Here is a 19496-nt window from a genome sequence, read left to right on the forward strand (position 1 = left end):
AATAAATAAAATCTTTGAAAAAAAAAACTTAAAAGATAATACATGATATACAAAATAATTTTGAATTTCAAAATAACAAGAGATTCCATAAGTAGCTGACTAAACTCTTAATTTTTTTTTAAAGATTTATTTGTTTGACAGACAGAAATCACAAATAGGCAGAGAGGCAGGCAGAGAGAGGGGAAAGCAGGCTCCCCGCCGAGCAAAGAGCCTGATGCGGGGCTCGATCCCAGGACCCTGAGATCATGACCTGAGCCAAAGGCAGGGCTTAACCCACTGAGCCACCCAGGCGCCCCTACATAAATTGTTTTCCATAGCTACCATTAAGGGCAAAGATCATGATGAGATTTTCCACTCAACTACTTTCTGTTAAAAACAAAACTCTTCTATCAGGTGTCGAGTTTCAGAGTTTTGTAATCATAGTACTTATAAAAATAATAAATAATTACATGAAAATATGAGGAAATAAAAATGTAGAAAAATAGATTTTTTTGCCAACCCTTATTGTTGTTCTGTTTTGTTTTAACCTAAGCAAAGTTTTATTTTCAGGCTTTAAGAGAACTACCAGGCTTTTATTTGTTCAGTCAGTGAGATGTTCTACCACTAGGATTAAGGTTCATAATTGACCTTATATCAAACCTGGTACCAAAAGTGGGATGTTGTCACAATTGAATGAGAAACAGTTGTCACTTTCTTAGTAATAAGGCATTTGGTGCCAAGAAACTAATATTGGAGTTTGGCAAGATGATTTTTCATATTATGCCAAAGTGAAACATTAGTAAAACTCTTATATACAGTAAACTAGAAATCAAAACATATGCCCAGTATTTAGTAAAACACAAGAAACATTATGTGTGCACACACACACACTCTCACATTTGTTTATATGCATATATACATGCCTATACAGATGTATATATTTAACCATATTTATTTGAAAAATAGTAAGTCCATGTGAAATTACAGAAATATCACCAAATACAATTGATTTATATGACATGTATTAATCTTTTTTCTATTAAATATTGCCCTGTAAACTTTTCAAATTATGAGACAATAGCTTATCTTACTGTTTTTAGCCATTTAAAATTATACATCCAAGTGTAATATACCTCCTAGTAATCCCTATGATAGTAATGACAGTCGATGAGCCCTTACAACTTCAGAGGCATCTCTCATGCGTAAATGAACATCTTTATAGCAACCTTATAACTAGTGCTAGCCCTACTTTCAAGATAAAATCTGAGGCACAGAAGGGTAGGCTGATTTAATGACAGTCCAACAACTAACAGAAAACATTTAATTAAGGACAGTTCTGGTCCAAAGTATAAAGCGATTTTCTATCACAGGAAGCCCGTATAAGTGCATAACGAAAAGTCAGGGAGCGCTGGAAGTGGCTTGGCAGGCAGGAGAAGGCTAGCTTGTGCATCTCTCTCATTATGATGCCATGACTACATGATTCCCAGCACAAACATCACCAGTGCTGATAGGGAGCAGAGGGAGTTCAATGAGCTATTACTGATTTATCGTAAATCACAGTATCTAAGAACATGGTCTATGAATAAGTACATAACTGTTTTATATCAGTAATCTACATAAAGGAAGATTCTGAGGATGTCAGAAATGATGTTGGTTGTGTTCTTTCAGAGAAAAAGTTAAGAAAAAAGATGGAGGAAGTTCGCAACTACCAAGGATAATAAAAATGTGACAGTTTAGTGAAATGTTTAAAAATGTAGTCTGAAAAAAAAGTTAGTCTTGGAGATACTAGAAAAACTGCTCATTTTCTGTTTGCTATGAAAATGTACTACTATCATAAAATTCTCTGTTGTATCACAATAAGCTTCAGAGATGGAGAATCAGACCTGGTATTTTTAGTACAGGATTTTCCAGTTATTAGCTATGTTCCTAAAGGGTAAATCACAGTTATTGTAGTTCTATTCATAAGATTTTTTTAAAAAGGTTTTTGTGAAAATTGCATTTGAGTGCATAGGGAGTAGCTAGTAAAGACCTTAATCACAGAAGGAAGGCAGGAAAGTTTTATGATTATTGTGGTGGTTATTGCTAGATACCATCCATTAAGGGGTTGTCAGGAGAACAATGAGATCTTTATCTTGAACTCAAGTTGTTATGTTAAATTCTAAAATCAAGCATATAAATGTAATGCCCTTCCCTCAAATTCTTAACTCACTGTAATGCGAAGATGTTACAGTTGTTTTTACTGATGGAGAAAACTGACTTAACCTACCCTCCATGACAAAGGGTCTCCTGTGAGTTACCCAGCTTATTCTGCATAATGCTTAGTAAGTGTCTCTTGCCAATCAACATCTCTCTTAGGGATTGGAGTTAAAAATTCAAAACTTCCTTTTAATCATCAGAGAAGAAGAGTCATTGGACGGGAGAAGGCCAAAATGGCAGAATGCTTTCAATTTTTGATGTCATTAACAACTGATGGCTGATGGCCGGCTGAAGGGCTGTTTATAAAGGATTCCACTGAAGAGAATGCTATGATCCGTCAGCGAAGTCCGCCTTAGAAAAAGAAAGCAAATGAGAACCCCTGATGCTTATTTAGGGAGTTACTACTAATACAAACATGTTGCCTGGAAATAAGAGGACCAAAGAAATCATGACTCCCCCATCTTCATCTTCATTATTACTAGGCAACCGTTGGTTCCCACCAGATGTCTGAAAGGTCTCCATGATTAACTAACAAAGGGCAACTGGACACTAACACATTTGCTTGACAACCGCGTCCAGAGGATACTCCTAAGAACTTGGGTTAAAAGGCCTACCAGAGTGATGTTAAACAGTAAGAAACTTCTTGAATCTTTTTTATTTTATCTGTAAAACACTGGTAACATTTACCTCAACATTTTGCTTTGAGGATTTAACAACAATGTTTAACACTGTGTCAGGAAAACACACAACAAAAGCTTTTGATAATATGGTTACAATCATCATCACAGACAGTGACAGAGACGTGTGTGTGTGTGTGTGTGTGTGTGTGTGTGTGTGTGTGTGTGTGTGTGTAAAGGGGAGAATGTATATGGACTTTGTTTTGGTTGTTTCCTGCACTTCTTTGTCAAGAGTAAAGCTTTAATTTTAGCCAAGAGATAAGGAATGATGGTGGGGACTTAGCAATTTAAACATCTGACTGAGAAGTCGCCCATGAGACCGACTTAAGTGCTGATAAAGTTATCCCACAAAATGTACTTCTTGGGGTCATAGCACCAAATTTCAACTTTAGGATAAACTGAAGCACTTTAGAAAATGACATCATGTACTTCGCTTTGAAATAATCAAGTGAGACAACTTGATTTTAAAATATAATTGTAACGCTTTAAAGCTTCCCTCCATCTGTAGTTTTTTTTTTTTATACATTTTATAAATTTGAAAGCAGAGACCTACACCCTAACAACTCAAATGACAAATACTTAAAAAAATAATTGAGGAGAATTCTTTATTACTATTTTTTTTAAAGATTTTATTTATTTGAGAGAGAGTGAGAGAGCAGAGTGAGGGAGGAGCAGAGGGTCAGGTAGGCACAGGACTAAATCCCAGGACCCTGGGATCACCACCAGGGCCAAAGGCAGATGTTTAAGTGACTGAGCCACCCAGATGCCCCTTCATTACTATTTTTACTGTCCAGATCATTACGTTTAGTCTCCTTCACTCTTGGTATGCACAGGGTTTTTTGTGCCCCCATGAACCATTTTCCAGCCCATATTATTCTCACAAAGAGAAGTCTGTTTTCTGAACTTCCTTGCACAGAGGTTTTCTAGAGCAATTTGCCTTTTCCTGTGGATATCTGAGAGGTCACACTGAGATTAAAATTAGCAAGTGTACAATAAAGACTAAGAAAAGAAAAAAAAAGAAAGTTAAAAAGAAAAACCCAAGCATTTTCATGTAAAATGAGAGAGAAGACAGAGAAAGCCTAATGGAGTCTAAAGATCATGTTCTCATCCCAGAGAGGTCATAAATCTACCTTTCAATGCAACAGGGAGGGGCTAGTTTACACTTTAGAGCAAGAACAGACTTGTATGCCAAGGTCATATTGTCATGATCAACTTCCAGAATAAATAAATACAAGTGTGCATGAATGTGTGTGTGTGTGTGTGTGTATTGTCCGGGTTCTGAAAAAGATCTGGAAATAGTGCTTCCTCTGCAGGAGTGAGACAGACAGCATTTTTTCCATTTATGTATTTCAAGATGATTTGACAGTAGTATTATTGTCATATTCAGGCAAAACAATAACACTGGATTAATAAATGTAAGGGCACACACATATATACAGACACACAGCTTTCCCCTAATCAAAGTGGCCACAAAGGGCAGCAGCCAGGACGTAGTAACTGCTACTCTCTTGGTTCCAAAAGTTCCCTAGTAGTGCAGGGACCAGAGCAAACTCCTGCTGAGAATTAAGATTCGAAAATTTTCAGGGCCAGTTTTAGGAAAGTTCAGCTATTGATCTGAGAATCCATTGTGCCGGGAAGAGAAATACATACATTGGTGGGTAGAGAATTATCTGGAGAGTTAATAATGCACACAGCATTTTTAGTCTTTATCTTCTATAGCCATGTTTCATGAACTGTGGGACTTGACCCATTCAAAGGTTATCTAATCAGTTTAGTGGGTCATGAAACAAACATCTTGAAAACTGATAGGACTGAATAGAAGAGAAATAGAAATTACAGTGCAGGGTGTGTAAGATAGAAAAGGATCAAGTTTTGTTTTGTTTTGTTTTTAAGGTATTTCAGAGGTATGTGTGAATATAAGAGAGAGAGAGAGAGACAGAGAATTTTACTATGATGCAAATGCATTTCCTATTTTGGGCCAGAGCTAAAAATGGTAGATAGTGATCTGGATAATAAAACTGGGGAATAACTGAATTTGAAAGAAAATAAGCATTTCTTGGACTTCATCCTATCACTAACTAGAATCCACACCTTTCTTTAAGGTTGAAGTGACATGAAAGTGTTTCCCCCACTCCCTTCACTAAACTTTCTACTACTTTGAGGATTACCTTGTGTCTGGTATCTGAAATTTTCTGTTTTGAAGCTCCCTGTTACTGCTGGGGCAGGAGAAGGGTCGAGAGAGAGAGGCCGGAGAAGAGAGATAGGATGGATGAGTGCAGGGTAGAGAAGGCAGAGGATGCATTCCCATATTTAGTGTGCCAGAGATACAGGAGTTTTGCCAGAGTCTGAGGATGCTAAAGATATTATATGGGGCTTAGTATCCCATGCACACACAGCTTCCAGAAAGCACAGTGGAAGCAGTTACTGGAGAAAATACCACCTATCTAACCTCAGTTGAACTGCATGTAGACACACTTGACATACACACACACATTTGCACATAGGCACATATGGTCTAACACAATAACAAACCTTCTTTAATTTGTTTGCAAGATCCCCTTTGAGTTTGTATTACACGACAAATTCTATCATTGTAAGCCTTTAAAATAGGACACGACAGTCACTCATTGGCTTTGCCACTTTCAGTTCATTTTTTTGGAGAAGATAATCTACAGTCAAGATTAAGATAATTACGGACACTATCAATAAAGTGGCTAAACATCTATATTCATGGCCCAGCACTGGTCCCTAACAGGTAGTGTAACAAATTAAGTTACTTAACTTTCCTGAGTCTCAAATTGCTCTGTATATAAAATGTAGTCAAGAAACCCACATCTCAGGGTGGTTGTTCTGAGGATATCTAATGATGATAGATACAGAAAATTCTCAGCAAGGCTGGCACATATTAACTACTGAAAAAACAGCAGCTGTTATTATGATTATTGGGAAATATTAATGCTGTACAGATTAAGAGCTCAAAATGCGTGCATTCACTGATTTCAATATGCATTTTCGGGAGCCTGTCATGTGCAATGATTATAAAAAGGCATAAAATTAGCTCCTTTGCCTCATGTGAAGATACAGTAGAAAATGAATTCACATATGTGAGCATGCCTTTCCCAACAGTGACCATAAGACTTCTGTGCACATGTGCAGAGGAGGAACAGAGAACATGACTCAGGGAAACCACAGAAGGCTTCAGGACATCTGTGAAATCAAACCTGGGCATCAAGGTATACGCAAGCTCAAACCAGAGGGTCAGTGGAAATGTCATGAGCAGGAAACGTAATGAGAAAAGGAATGACATAGCCCTTCTGGGGACGAGCCTGTCATATAAGCACTCCGGGTTAATACAATGCAGTCTTCCCTGGGCTCACCATATTATATATATTGTATTTAAAACTAACAAAAAGCTCTGTTGTTGTTTTTCCAGAAGAAAAAACGGCAAGCCAAGAAAACGTCTATTAAGAGTAATTGTGAATTTAACCCAAATCTCTAAGAGCTGAAGCCACACTTCTAACACTGCCTCCCAAAGGTAAGGAGGTCGGAGGTGTTGGAGTAAAGGGACTAGAAAGTTGTGCCAAAGTTCTTGAATGCTAAGGCAGAAAGTATGATTCTGTTTAATGGATGCCAATGACACAGATTTAGAACAAAAGAAAACACAAACAATAGACTAGGCCTTATGAAGACTGTGCCCGTCAAAGCATGTTTTCTTGATTAGAGCAGAGCGAGAAAGGCTGCAAAGGCCCACGTGGATGCATGTGCAGGACCCAAGACCAGTGATTCTCAAATTTACTGAGCATGAAAATCACACACAGAATTTATAAAAATCTAAAGGTCTAGTCCATATAAGCCTGAACCTCTGTGTGCATTATTAACTCTCCAGATAATTCTCTACCCACCAACGTAAGAGAAGCCCTGGTCTGACAAGAAATAGGTGGGACTGACCCAGAGTGCAGGCCCTGAGAGTATGATGAGGCAGCAAGGGAGAATCACAAAAAAAGGTGAGCCAAGGGACTCGATGTATTTTCTATGTATCAACTTCTTCAGTGGAAGATTTGGGGGCTAGAGCTTATTCCAAACAAAAGTACAGAAAATGATTTCTGGTTAGCTTCATTGTATCTGAGGGATGCAATGAGGAACAGGAGATATTCTCCAGAACTGAGACTTGGAGCTCTCATAATTCTTGGAACACTTGTGTTCACTAATCATTCAAGACATAGTTCCTTCAGAAGAATGAGGTGTTTGATTAGGGCGATTTCTAAAGTAACTTTCAATTCTAAATGGATGTATAAATTGTACAAAAAATTAAATATTAACATGAATTGCAATACAAAATAGGTACTTGAAAGTCTTCATAGGAAAATGTAAGGAGTTTAGGGGCGCCTGGGTGGGTCAGTGGGTTAAAGCCTCTGCCTTCGGCTCAGGTAATGATCCCAGGGTCCTGGGATCAAGCCCTACATCGGGCTCTCTGCTCAACAGGGAGCCTGCTTCTTCCTCTCTCTCTCTGCCTACCTCTCTGCCTACTTGTAATCTCTGTCAAATAAATAAATAAATCTTTAAAAAAAAAAGAAAATGTAAGAAGTTTAACAACAACAAAAAGATAGCAAATACATGTGCCATAGGACAGGTGTACTCATGTCAACATGTCATCGTATTTTCATATAGATTTAATAAAGGTAAAATAATACACACATTCTTGTTTCAAGCTACTGAGTTTAGAATTACTTTTCTGTATTTTATAAACTTAGATCAGTAATTATATGTAATTTATTTATTAGTCCATAGATCCATGCTATTTTTCTACTAGAGAATTTTAAGTATCTTGGCTTTAACTCTACATGAAACACAGTTATATACAGTCTAGTGAAGTAGAGAACTCCCTGGAAGGCTATGACCTATTTCAAATAATAAATTTAAAAAAAAAATTTTTTTTTCCTTAATGTGTGGAACACTGAATCATCCTTCTCATTCATACTCCATAGTCTCAACTTGCTTCTAAGTTAATTAAATTAACTAGTTATAGTCTCACTTTTAAAACTTCCAAGGTAAAACATTCGTTCTTAGTCCTTGAGATTGAGTTACAGACATTAAGGATTGAAAAAACATTTACTGTATTTCTTTTCCAGCAAACCACAGTATTAGAGCATTATTAGAGCATTACAGGTTTTTCTCCTCCTAGTCTTTTTATGTCTATGGTTTCAAAAGGTTTACAATTCTCTTGACACCAAAAAAAGTATCCCCAAAAGAGTATTAACAAATAAATTATTACCAGTTCTTGGGGGGGTTTCAATAGAATCTTTCCTAATATGAATATTTTTTCATTAAACATTTACTAAAATGTCAATGTGTACAAAAATATAATAAGTTTATAAAGCTCTCTCTTTCTATTAACTTAGATAATAAAAACTTATTAGAAAAGTCCTAAAAGAAAATAAAAGTAGAGAAAATTATAATGAAGGCTTAATAGAATGCTAAGTGTTAATGGGAGGAACACTACCTACAAAAATGAAAAGAAAGCATAAAATGGCTGAGCAAACTATGGTATATCCGTTCAACAGGATGCTATTTAGCAATATGAGGAAAGGTCTACTGATATACCCAACAGCATGAATGAAAACCAAATGCACTCTGTTAAGTCACAGAAGCCAGTCTCGAAAGGCTACATATAGTATTTTTTATTTTGGAAAGGACAAAACTATAGACAGAAACATGTCGGTAGCTATGAAGGACTGACAGTCAAAGAAGGGTGACCAAAAAGGGCCACAAGAGAGTTTTAGGTAACTCTGATGTGTTTCAATTCTGAGAGCAGTTACATGGTGTTTGTATTTATCAAAACTGAGAACCATTCACTGACAAGAATGAACTTTGCTGTATGTAAATTATATCACAATAAACGTGACAAAAGGGAAGAAGAGGGAAAACAAGTTTGAATTCCAAATGGAAGAATCAGCAATTCCTTTATTGCAAGATAAATATTTCTAAATGATTTCATCTAACCACACATTGATAAATTTTTTTTTTGAAGATCTTATTTATTTATTTATTTGACAGACAGAGATTACAAGCAGGCAGAGAGGCAGGCAGAGAGAGAAGGGGAAGCAGGCTCCCTGCTGAGCAGAGAGCCCAATGCAGGGCTCAATCCCAGGACCCTGAGACCATGACCTGAGCCGAAGGCAGACATTTAACTCACTGAGCCACCCAGGTGCCCCAGATAAATAATTTTTGTTAAAAACAGTCTGGACTGAAATGAAAAATACAATTTCTTTTTCATTAAATCCCTATTTCAGATAATTCAGATGATCCAGAATTCATTTTAGGTAAGTGGGAAAAAAAAATAAAGCATATGTGTACTTCAGATACAACTATAAGCAAAAATTTAAAATTTAATCTAGAGAAGATCAATCCCACCCAACTGTCTTGATGTCATAATAATGCAAGATGTAGTATCTTCCTGCATTCACAGAGTATAAGAATGTCCTGGGAACATGGCTTTTTATATGGGGTTTCTAACCTTTAATATAAATACGAAATGTGCCTTAGTATCCACAGTCTATATTTATGTGCCCTGGTTTGGTGATTTCTTGTTGTGTTTTGACTTACTTGAGATTTGTAGTTCTTTAGACAGGAACACATCCACTATGCCACATGGAAAGCTTAACCTATTATAATCGGTTATACAAAGTTAACTCCATTAACAAGCAAAATCCAAGGTCCAAATAAGTAATTTGAAATAGCAACTTCTGCTCTGAAATCAATTTCCTCCTTCAAGATATTTAATTAAATTGTGCTTCCTCTAACTACTATTGGAAATACTGAATTGATACAACAGTTTTAAGTAGTCAAAATGAATGTTTTAATAAACTGTTACAGATAGAAGTGCTCAGTGAAGTGTCATTTCAAAAGTTTCAAGTATTTCAAAGCCAACTAAGATTACCTAACACAATACTACATTGACAGTTTGAAGATTTTCTTCATGCTTGTTCAGTTTTACTTTGCCATATGGATAGCTGACAGTATACTTGTAAGTACTAAATTTAAATTTAAAAATATGGGTTTACTATGTCTGAAATGATTTTCATAGAAATATAGAAGAGAACTACATGACGACCAAGTAGCAACTTTTCTAACTCAAAACAGAAGCAGATCTCATTGATATTTCTCATTGTGTCTTTGCAGAAATGTGTCCAATTCAACAAAACAGTTTGGCATACATTCATATATATCCTCATAAAGATATAGATCTAGAGCAATAAGTAATTACATTTCTTTTTTAATTCATTAATTTACTTATTTGAGCCAGAGAGAGAGAGAGACAGCACAAGTAGAGCTAGCTGCAGGTAGAGGGAGAGGCAGGTTCCCTGTCAAGCAAGAAGCCCGATGTGGGACTTGACCCAGGAGCCTGATCTCAAGACCTGAAGGCAGCCACTCAATCAACTGAGCCACCCAGGTGCCCCAGTAATTAAATTTCTTAATTGTGCAACATACACACACTGTGTCAGAAAGTAATACTTAGCAAGTCTACCTCACCTGCCAGAATTTGCTCACTGCATCATGACGACTAAATCTGCAAACCAGGAAGATGGCAGCAGCATTTTAAGTGACAAGATGCTTATCATATACACTGTTTGTTGAAATGCAAGTAAAAGTGAATACAAGATTTGTTGACAAGTTCTGTCACCAGCTTGCATTGGTGTCAAATGACAGATTTGACAACGAGAGTTTTGATGGAGATGATACTATCAGAGACTCAGAGATAGTGGTCATCAGCCAAGTGGAACGAGCCTGGCAAAAGAATGAAGACAAGTAAAGCCCCTTAATCCAGACATGAAACCCTGGGCCCATCTTCGAATTCTCACCTTTATACTGTGTAACACGTACACTGATATTTATTCTATCATGACAAGTTTTAACTTTTTTCCTCAATGTTTCTTAAACTTTATTTATCTAGATGAAATGTATGAACTCCTAAAAACATACAACCCACCAAGACTGAATCATGAAGATGTAGAAAACCTGAGCAGACCGACTACTAGTAAGGAGATTCAACAGTAATCAAAAATTTCTCAATAAATGAAAAGTCCAGGACCAAAGGGCTCCGTTGGTGAATTCTACCAAATATTTAAAGAAGAATTTTTGCCCAAACTTCTCCAGCTCTACCAAAGAACACAATAGCAGGGAACACTTTCAAACTCATTTTATGAGGCCAGCATTACACTGATATGCAAGTAAATGATACTATAAGGACAGAAAACTACAGGCTGATGTCACTGGTGAACATAGATGCAATACCCCCCCAAATAATATTCACAAACAAAATGCAACAGTACATTAAAAGGATCATCTACTACGATCAAGTGGGATTAATTCCTGGGATGCAAGGATGGTGCAACATAGGGCAACAATAAACATGATACACCACATTAACAAAATAAAAGATGAAAGCCATATGGTCATCTAAACAGATGCAGAAAAGGATTTAACAGAACTCAACATCACCTCATGATAAAAACAGGAAAACAAACTGGGTATAGAAGAAATACACCTCTACACAATAAAGCCCATAAATGACATCCCACATCCAGCAGCATACACGAAGGTGAAAACTGAAAGCTTTTCCTCTAAGATCCAACCTAGACAAGGATGCCCATTCTTGCCACTTTTATTCAACATGGTACTAGAAACCCTAGTCAAAGCAATGAAGGCAAGAAAAAGAACCCTAAATTTTTATTGTAGAGGACATGATATTATAAGTAGAAAACCTTAAAAACGCCACCAAAAAAAAAAAAACAAAAAACAATGTTAGGCTAATAAATGAATTCAGAAAAATAGCAGGATACAAAATCGACAAAAAAAATTAATTTACATTTCTATACACTAATAATAAGCTTTCTGAAACAGAAATTAATGACCCCATTTACAGTAGCATCAAGAGTAATAAAATACTTGGAATAATTTTAACCAAAGAGGTGAAAACCTGTACAATGAAAATCATGAGACATTGATGAGAGAATTGATGAAGATATAAATAAATGGAAAGATATTCCATGTTCAAGAATTCAAAGAATTAATATAAAAATATCTATACTGGGGCTCCTGGCTGGCTCAGTTGTTAGAGCATGGGGCTCTTGATCTCAGGGTCATAGGTTCTGAACCCATGTTGGGTATAGAACCTAATTTTTAAAAATATCAATACTATCCAAAACACTCTAGAGATTCATACAAAATCTCTCAAAACTCTGGTGACTTATTTTTTTTTTTACAGAAATAGTTTTAAAAACTATCCCAAAACTTCCCCATAAAACTATCCCAAAAAAGACCCAAATACTCAAGCAACCTTGAGAAAGAACACTGGAAACATCACACTTCCTAATTTCAAACTATACTACATGCTACAGTAATCAAAATAGTATGAGAGTGGCATCAAAACAGACATGCAGAGTGACAGAAGAAAACAGAGAGTACAGAAAGAACCCCATGTATGTATGTTCAATTCCTTTTCAACAAAGGAGCTGAAAATATACAATAGGGAAAGCACAGTTTCTTCAATAAATGGTGCTGGGAAAACCCCAAAGCCACAAAAAAAAAAAAAAAAAATGAAATTGGACCACCATCTTACACCATACACAAAAATCAGCTCAAAGTAGATTAAAGGCTTGAAGATAAAACCAGAGAACTAAAACTCCAGGAAGAAAATACATGGGTTAAGTTCCATGGTACTGGTCTCGGCAATTAATTTTTAGATTCGATACCAAAAGCAAAAAGAAACAAGCAGGGCTACATCAAACTAAAAAGATTCTGCAGAGAAAAAGAAACCATCAACAAAACAATGCCCATTCCTGTGGAATGAAGGAAAATATTTGTGAAGCACATATCTGACAAGGGGTTAATATCCAAGACATAACTCATACAACTCAATTACAAAACAAACAACAAATAAATAAATAAATAGGGCAAAGGATCGGTGCAGACATCTTCCAAAGACATTCAAGTGACAAATGGCAAATGAGTACATAAAATGGTACTCAACATCATTGATCATCAGGGTAATGTCAATCAAAACCACAATGAGCTATCACTTCATGTCTGTTAGAATATCTATTATTAAAAAGCAAAGATATAATAAAGTCTAGCGAAGACATGGAAAGAGGGACCCCTGTGCATTGTTGTAAGTAATGTAAGCTGGTACCATCACTATGGAAAACAAAAAACTTAAAATAAAACTACTATTTGATTCAGTAATCACACTTGTGGGTATAAAACCAAAAGAAACTGAATCATTTTTTCAGAGAGATTTTTTTTTTCCTTGAGAGGGAGGGAGAGAGAGAGAGAGAAAACTGGAGAGAGAAAGCAGAGGGAGAAGGAAAGAGAGAATCTTTTAAAGATATTTATTTGAGAGAGAGAGCAAGAACAAGCAGGGGAAGGAGCAGAGGGAGAGAGAGAAGCAGCCCCCCTGCACTGGGCAAAGTGCCCCATGTGGGGCTCGGATCCCAGGACCCTGAGTTAAAATCAAAAGTGGGATGTGTAACCTAATGAGCCACCCAGGTGCCCCAGGGAGAGAGAGAGAATCTTAACCAGGCTTCAGTCCCAGCATGGAGCCCGATGTAAGGCTTGATCTCATGATCCAGAAGTAAGGACCTGAGCCAAAATCAAAAGTGGACACTCAACTGATTGAGCCACGCTGGTGTCCCCAAAGAACTACCTTTATGTCTCTTCCGTAGCTCGTTATATCCCCATTTATATCACAATAGTATGAAAACAACCTCAGTGTCCATCTACAGATTAATATAAAAGAAAATGTAGCAAACATACAATGGAATACAATTCAACCTTTAAAAAGAAGAAAATCCTTCCATGTGCAACAACACAATTGAACCTGGAGGTCTTATTCTAAATGAAATAAGTCAGACAAAGACAAATATTGCATAGTACCACTTACACATGGAATCTGAAAAATGAAGTTGAATGCATAGAAACAGATAGCAGAATGGTGGTTGTTAGGGGCTGAGGAGTAAGAGAAATAAAGAGAGGTTGGTAAAAGGATACAAATTTTCAGTTTAAGATGAATGTCTGAGGTTCTAATTTATAACATGCTGACTACAGTTGCTAATACTGCACTGTATAAGTGAAATTTTCTAAGAGGGTAGAACTTAGGAGTTCTCATTAAAACAAACCAAAAGGTAAATTTGGAAGGCAATGGATCTTTTAATTAACACAGAAATTAATAATTAATACATAGATGCTTCTCCTCCAGAAAGCATGAAGGGAATTCATTCACAAGGTATACATATGTCAAATCATTGTTATATACTTTAAATACATAATTTTGTAAACTATGTCTCAGTAAAGTTGAATAAAAAGTTATTTAATTTTGATTTAAAAGAAAAATACGAACAGGTAGGGGCACCCAGGTGGCTCAAAGGCTAGGCATCTGACTCTTGCTTTTGGCTCAGGTTATGATCATGGGGCGTCAGATCCAGCCCTCCCTTGGGTTCTGTGCTCAGTATAGAGTCTGCTTTAGGTTCACGCTCCCTCTCCCCCTCCTGCATGCCCTATGTGTGTGTCTCAAATAAGTTAAAAAAAAAAAATCTTTAAAAAAAAATGTTGTTGTGGGTTCTAGGGCAAGTGGGTGGTTCGGTTGGTTAAACGCTCGGCTCTTAATTTCCATTCAGGTCATGATCTGGGGGAGGGGAGGGCGGGACGGGGTGTGAGAATGAGCCCCACACAGGACTCCAGCCCATGGGGGAATCTGCTTAAGATTCTCTCTCTCCTTCCCTCTCTGCTCCCCCTCCCCTATTTTCTCTAAATAAATAAATAGTTTAAAAACTACAGTTAAAGAAAAAAGCATATATAACACTTATAGCAACAGAATTACTGTTAATATGTGACTTACATTTAGCCATACCCATTAATTCATTTCTCTACATAATTTCATTCAAGCCCCCAGTTTCAACTATCCACAGTTGACTCCCAAATCTACATCTCTAGCCCAATTATCACCTGAGTTGCAGATCTATATATTCATCTGCTTGGTTTTAACATGAACGTGTTTGAAAGCATCAAGATGAAAGTCAAGCACCTGCCCATTGCCCTCACTTGGTCCTTGTTCAGTGTTGCCCATTTTACATCATCTTCCATCTAGCTGATCAGTTATAATCTGAGGCCTCTTTACCACCTCCCTTTCACTTCTCTCCTCAACAAATCCATCACAAAGACCATCGAATCTGCTAGTTAAGCATCTCTTCCTCTGTGGTCTTTTCCCCATCTTTACTGTTCTCTCAAGTTCAAGCTGTTAAAGAAATAGAGAGGTTGGTAAAAGGATACAAATTTTCAGTTTAAGATGAATAATGTCTGAGGATCTAATTTATAACATGCTGACTACAGTTGCTAATACTGCACTGTGTAAGTGAAATTTTCTAAGAGGGTAGAACTTAGGAGTTCTCACTAAAACAAACCAAAAGGTAAATTTGTGAGGCAGTGGATCTTTTAATTAACACAGAAATTAATAATTTATGATTAATTAATAATTAATACTGTCTTAGGCAGTATTTTATAGCCTTCTAACTAGTCTCTCTGCTGCCCTTCTTCCTCTTGAAAACTCCTCCCCACAAACATCAGAGGAATTTACCTAAAATGCCAGTGGGCCAATGGTTTTGTTTTATTTTTAGGATAAATAGTCTGGAATATCATAAATCGACTATGATCTGTCCTATACCTAAAAGGTGAGTACGATGTGGTGAAAAAAATTCAATGTGGATTCAAAGCCTAGCTCTGCCAGGATTGTGTGACCAGGGGTCAATTTTTAAATTAGTGTTGTCATCTGTAGAAATGAAAATAGCCATATCTACTCCAAAACTGAGAGTATTTTATATAATAACCGCACAGTGTTTGATACACTGTAAACATTCAGTATTTGTTACCTAGCAAGTTTTTATACTAGTTTCACCAGTCATACTTCTCCCAAATTCACGGTTACTTTCTAATCTCTAGCCACCTATGCCTTATTTCAGTTTCTAGGTTGAAAAAAGAAAAAAAAGCTATATAGCTTTTCTTCTTCTTTATACTGTTAACCCCTGACTTGCACATACTTAACTCTTAATTCTCTCATCCTTCAGACAGAGGAAGGCTAGTTAGGTCAGGTATTACTTTTGCATGCTTTGCTAAGACCACACTTTTATCTTCACAGTGTTTTCACAGTTGTAACTTTATATTCATTCATTTCCCTATTTACTTGATGGATGTCTTTCATTTAACACAACGTAAGCCCCAAGAGGGCTGAACTCATGCTAGTTTGGGATCATCATTGATGCCTGAGCACCTGTAATACTAGCTAAGACATAGGGTTAAATAAATGTTTATTGAATACATTAAATGTGATTTTCAGCTTTTATATTAATGGGTATAATTCTGCAGTATCGTTTTAATGATTTCATTAATGTTTCAAAGTATTTATATGGCATGATTTATCAAAGAACACGTTTTGATGAGAGTGAAGTTTGCTTCCAAATTCTATGACAAGTACTGCTGTGATACACATTGTGGTGCATCTCTGTGCGTGTTATTATCACTTTTGTAGAAAAGTCTCAGAACGTCCCCTCTATTTTTTAACCCCCCAGTCTGCATCCCAACAGCTTTCTATTTCTCAGGGTTTCCTCACACTTTCAAGTATATTGTTGCCGCTAGACTACATTCTTTCTTACGAGTTTCTTTTTGATTTCCTATTTTTCATTTAATCTTTTTCTGCCTTGCAGGGGGACATGTCTGATGTTCAGTCATCATTTTGGACACAGTCTCCTGAAACTGTTCACTTCTTCCCCTCAAACTGCTATAAATAACAGGCATTATCTAATTCTTAGCTATTTTTTTTAAGATTTTATTTATTTGTAGATCACAGTAGGCAGAGAGGCAGGCAGAGAGAGAGGAGGAAGCAGCTCCCGCTGAGCAGAGAGCCCAATGTGGGGCTCAATCCCAGAACCCCGAGATCATGACCCAAACCGAAGGCAGCAGCTTAACCCACTGAGCCTCCCAGGCAACCCCCCTTTGACCTTTTCAAGAATCATCAAAAGCACAGTGTATTTTGTTTGGACTTGGTTTTGGAAATATCAGTTAAATAAACTCACAGGTAAGGCAGGCCCAATAATTTCTCAAGCTCATTTGTATCAGTGACATATTGCTCCCCTATCAAGGATTAGTTATGCCTATATTATACAGAATCACCTATAAACAGATGACAAATAATTTTTACTGAATGCATTTCTCTTAGAACAATATTAAACTCAACGTGTAACTAGATCACATGGAAAAATCTACCCAAATGAGACAAATTGGAAATATATATATATTTTTAAGTAGGCTCCACACCCAGCATGGAGCCCAATGTGAGGCTTGTTCTCATTTCCTTGAGATCAAGACCTAGCAGAGATTAAGAGTAGGATGCTTAATGGACTAAACCACCCAGGGGCTCCACTAATTTTTTTCTTATTACTGTCTTACAAGAATTTACAACATCAGGCATGCCTACCATTTTGCTAACTACCAGCAGATGACAGTTGTGTATGGAACAAAGTAGACAATATAAAATAATGTCTAAGAGTAGAGACTATCGTGTTACCCTGTCTTCAAACACTGAACCTGCAACAATGCCAAGGGAAATGGGCAATTAAATCTCCCTGAGTATCAGGATCTCCATCTACATGATAGGAACTTTAGATTTTATGGGTTAAAGATTAAAATGGATGATGCTTATAAAAATCACAGTGAGTACTTAATTAATCCTAGTCCTTGGTGGTATTATTAGCATCATGCCATCACTCTACCACAGCAAGTTAACTAGGTTGGGCTAACTGGTTCACAACTCTCTACCTATTGATGATGGGTTATAAATTCTGATAAAAAATTCAACCATGTGGAGTGCCTGGGTGGCTCAGTGGGTTAAGCCTCTGCCTCTGGCTCAGGTCATGACCTCAGGCTCCTGGGATCAAGCCCTACAAGCAGGTTCTCTCCTCGGTGGGGAACCTGCATCCCCCTTTCTCTCTGCCTGCCTCTCTGCCTACTTGTGATCTCTCTGTCAAATAAAACAAATAAAATATTTTTTAAAAAATCAACCACTTATGTTGTTATGACAAATTTTTTATGACTATTTTTCTTCTTTGCTAATGTAAGAGCCAAAGCAAGGTAGCATCATAATAGGCAAAAGAATAAGATAGTATAGTTGTATTTCTCTCCCAGTTCATTTCCAAGTCAACTATGCAACTCTGATCTGTCTCTAATTATCTGTGCCTCATAATTTGGCTAATCATATATAGGGCTGTTTTATTCTATTACCAAGTTTTCCCAACTTTTAAAGATGTATTTATTTTTATTTGAGAGAAAGAGAGAGAACCCACAAGCAGCTGTAGGACAGAGGGACAAGGAGAGAGAGACTCCCAAGCAGACTCGACGCTGAGCATGGAGCCCCATGTGGGGCTCGATCTCATGCCAAAACCAAAAGTCGGATGCTTAACCAACTGAGCCACCCAGGTACCCCAAGTTCTCCCAACTTCTAAACTGAGAATTTAGGGTAAGATTTTAAGAATTATAAACCTCTCTATGTTAGATACCACAAAAGATAAATATCAATCATCTCAACAGTTGATGAATATGGCTCCGTGTTATTATTGTTGTTGTTGTTGTTATTCTTTATGCAGGTTTCTGGATTTCAGGACCATGGACAAGAAAGATCAGTAATAAAAATGAAGGTATATATTTGTGGCCTGAAGTAAAATAAATATAGAAACATACTTAAAATCAGAGCTGGGAATCTTGAACCTATGTAAATATGCACATATTCTCAAGACTGGGATGCAAAAATTAATTGCATCCCTATTATGTAATAAATAGTGGGGACATTGATGTAGTATAATTTTCCTCATTTCATGGTCTAAAAACCAAAATTACTAAACCTAAAACCTCAGATACAAACAGGCAAATGCAAACCTATGTTATGAGTGTTTATGATCTTATGCTGTAGAACTGAAACCTATTTCCACTCTTTAAGCTATGTAACTGTGAACTCTTCGTGGCCCTGTTTATTACCTAAAAAACAGATATAACAGTTGCCTTTTACTTTGATAAAGAACTTCGTACATGTTATCAATGAACACAGAGCCTAGTGTATATTAAGCACTCAATGTAATTTGGTGTGCAATGATCATGGCTATTAGGGTAGGTAATATCAATGCTTCTAGCACTAATAGGTTAATTGATTTCAATTTGAACATCCAATGTTGGCCCCTTTAGGAAAGAAAAAATACTATAAAAACTACATGGTGTTTCTCTCAATTAAAACACAATTCCATTCAGTAGCACTATTTGTTTAAACTATGGCCAAAAAACAGTCATCACAAAACTGACTTCTAGTTCATGGACATTAGGGAACCAAACATTAGATATAGGAAATTGGAAGTATAGTGTGTTACAATTACTTCCAGTATATACCACTCTACAGAGGATTTCCTTGAACGTTCTCAAGGAAAAAAGTTTAGATGGAAGATACAGCTTGGTGCAATGGACTGAAAGGGAATAAGATCTAACTGCTTCCAACTAATTTATTTTAAAGGAGGCTGGAAACTTTACAGCATTAGAATTACTTAGATGATGCTGGAA

General features: G+C 36.7%; 1 protein-coding gene and 1 long non-coding RNA gene across 4 annotated transcripts in view; one reads left to right on the forward strand and one right to left on the reverse strand.

The window, feature by feature from the left end:
• DPP10 (dipeptidyl peptidase like 10) overlaps positions 1-19496 on the reverse strand; it is a 1373984-nt gene that overhangs the window by 580483 nt on the left and 774005 nt on the right. The window lies entirely within an intron of this gene.
• LOC309843850 lies at positions 2720-6805 on the forward strand. Its single transcript, XR_014300372.1, has 3 exons — positions 2720-2806; positions 6286-6387; positions 6739-6805. It is a non-coding gene; the product is annotated as an uncharacterized lncRNA (long non-coding RNA).

The sequence above is a fragment of the Mustela nivalis genome (genome assembly GCF_964662115.1).
Source record: "Mustela nivalis genome assembly, chromosome: 11".
Classification (NCBI taxonomy): domain Eukaryota; kingdom Metazoa; phylum Chordata; class Mammalia; order Carnivora; family Mustelidae; genus Mustela; species Mustela nivalis.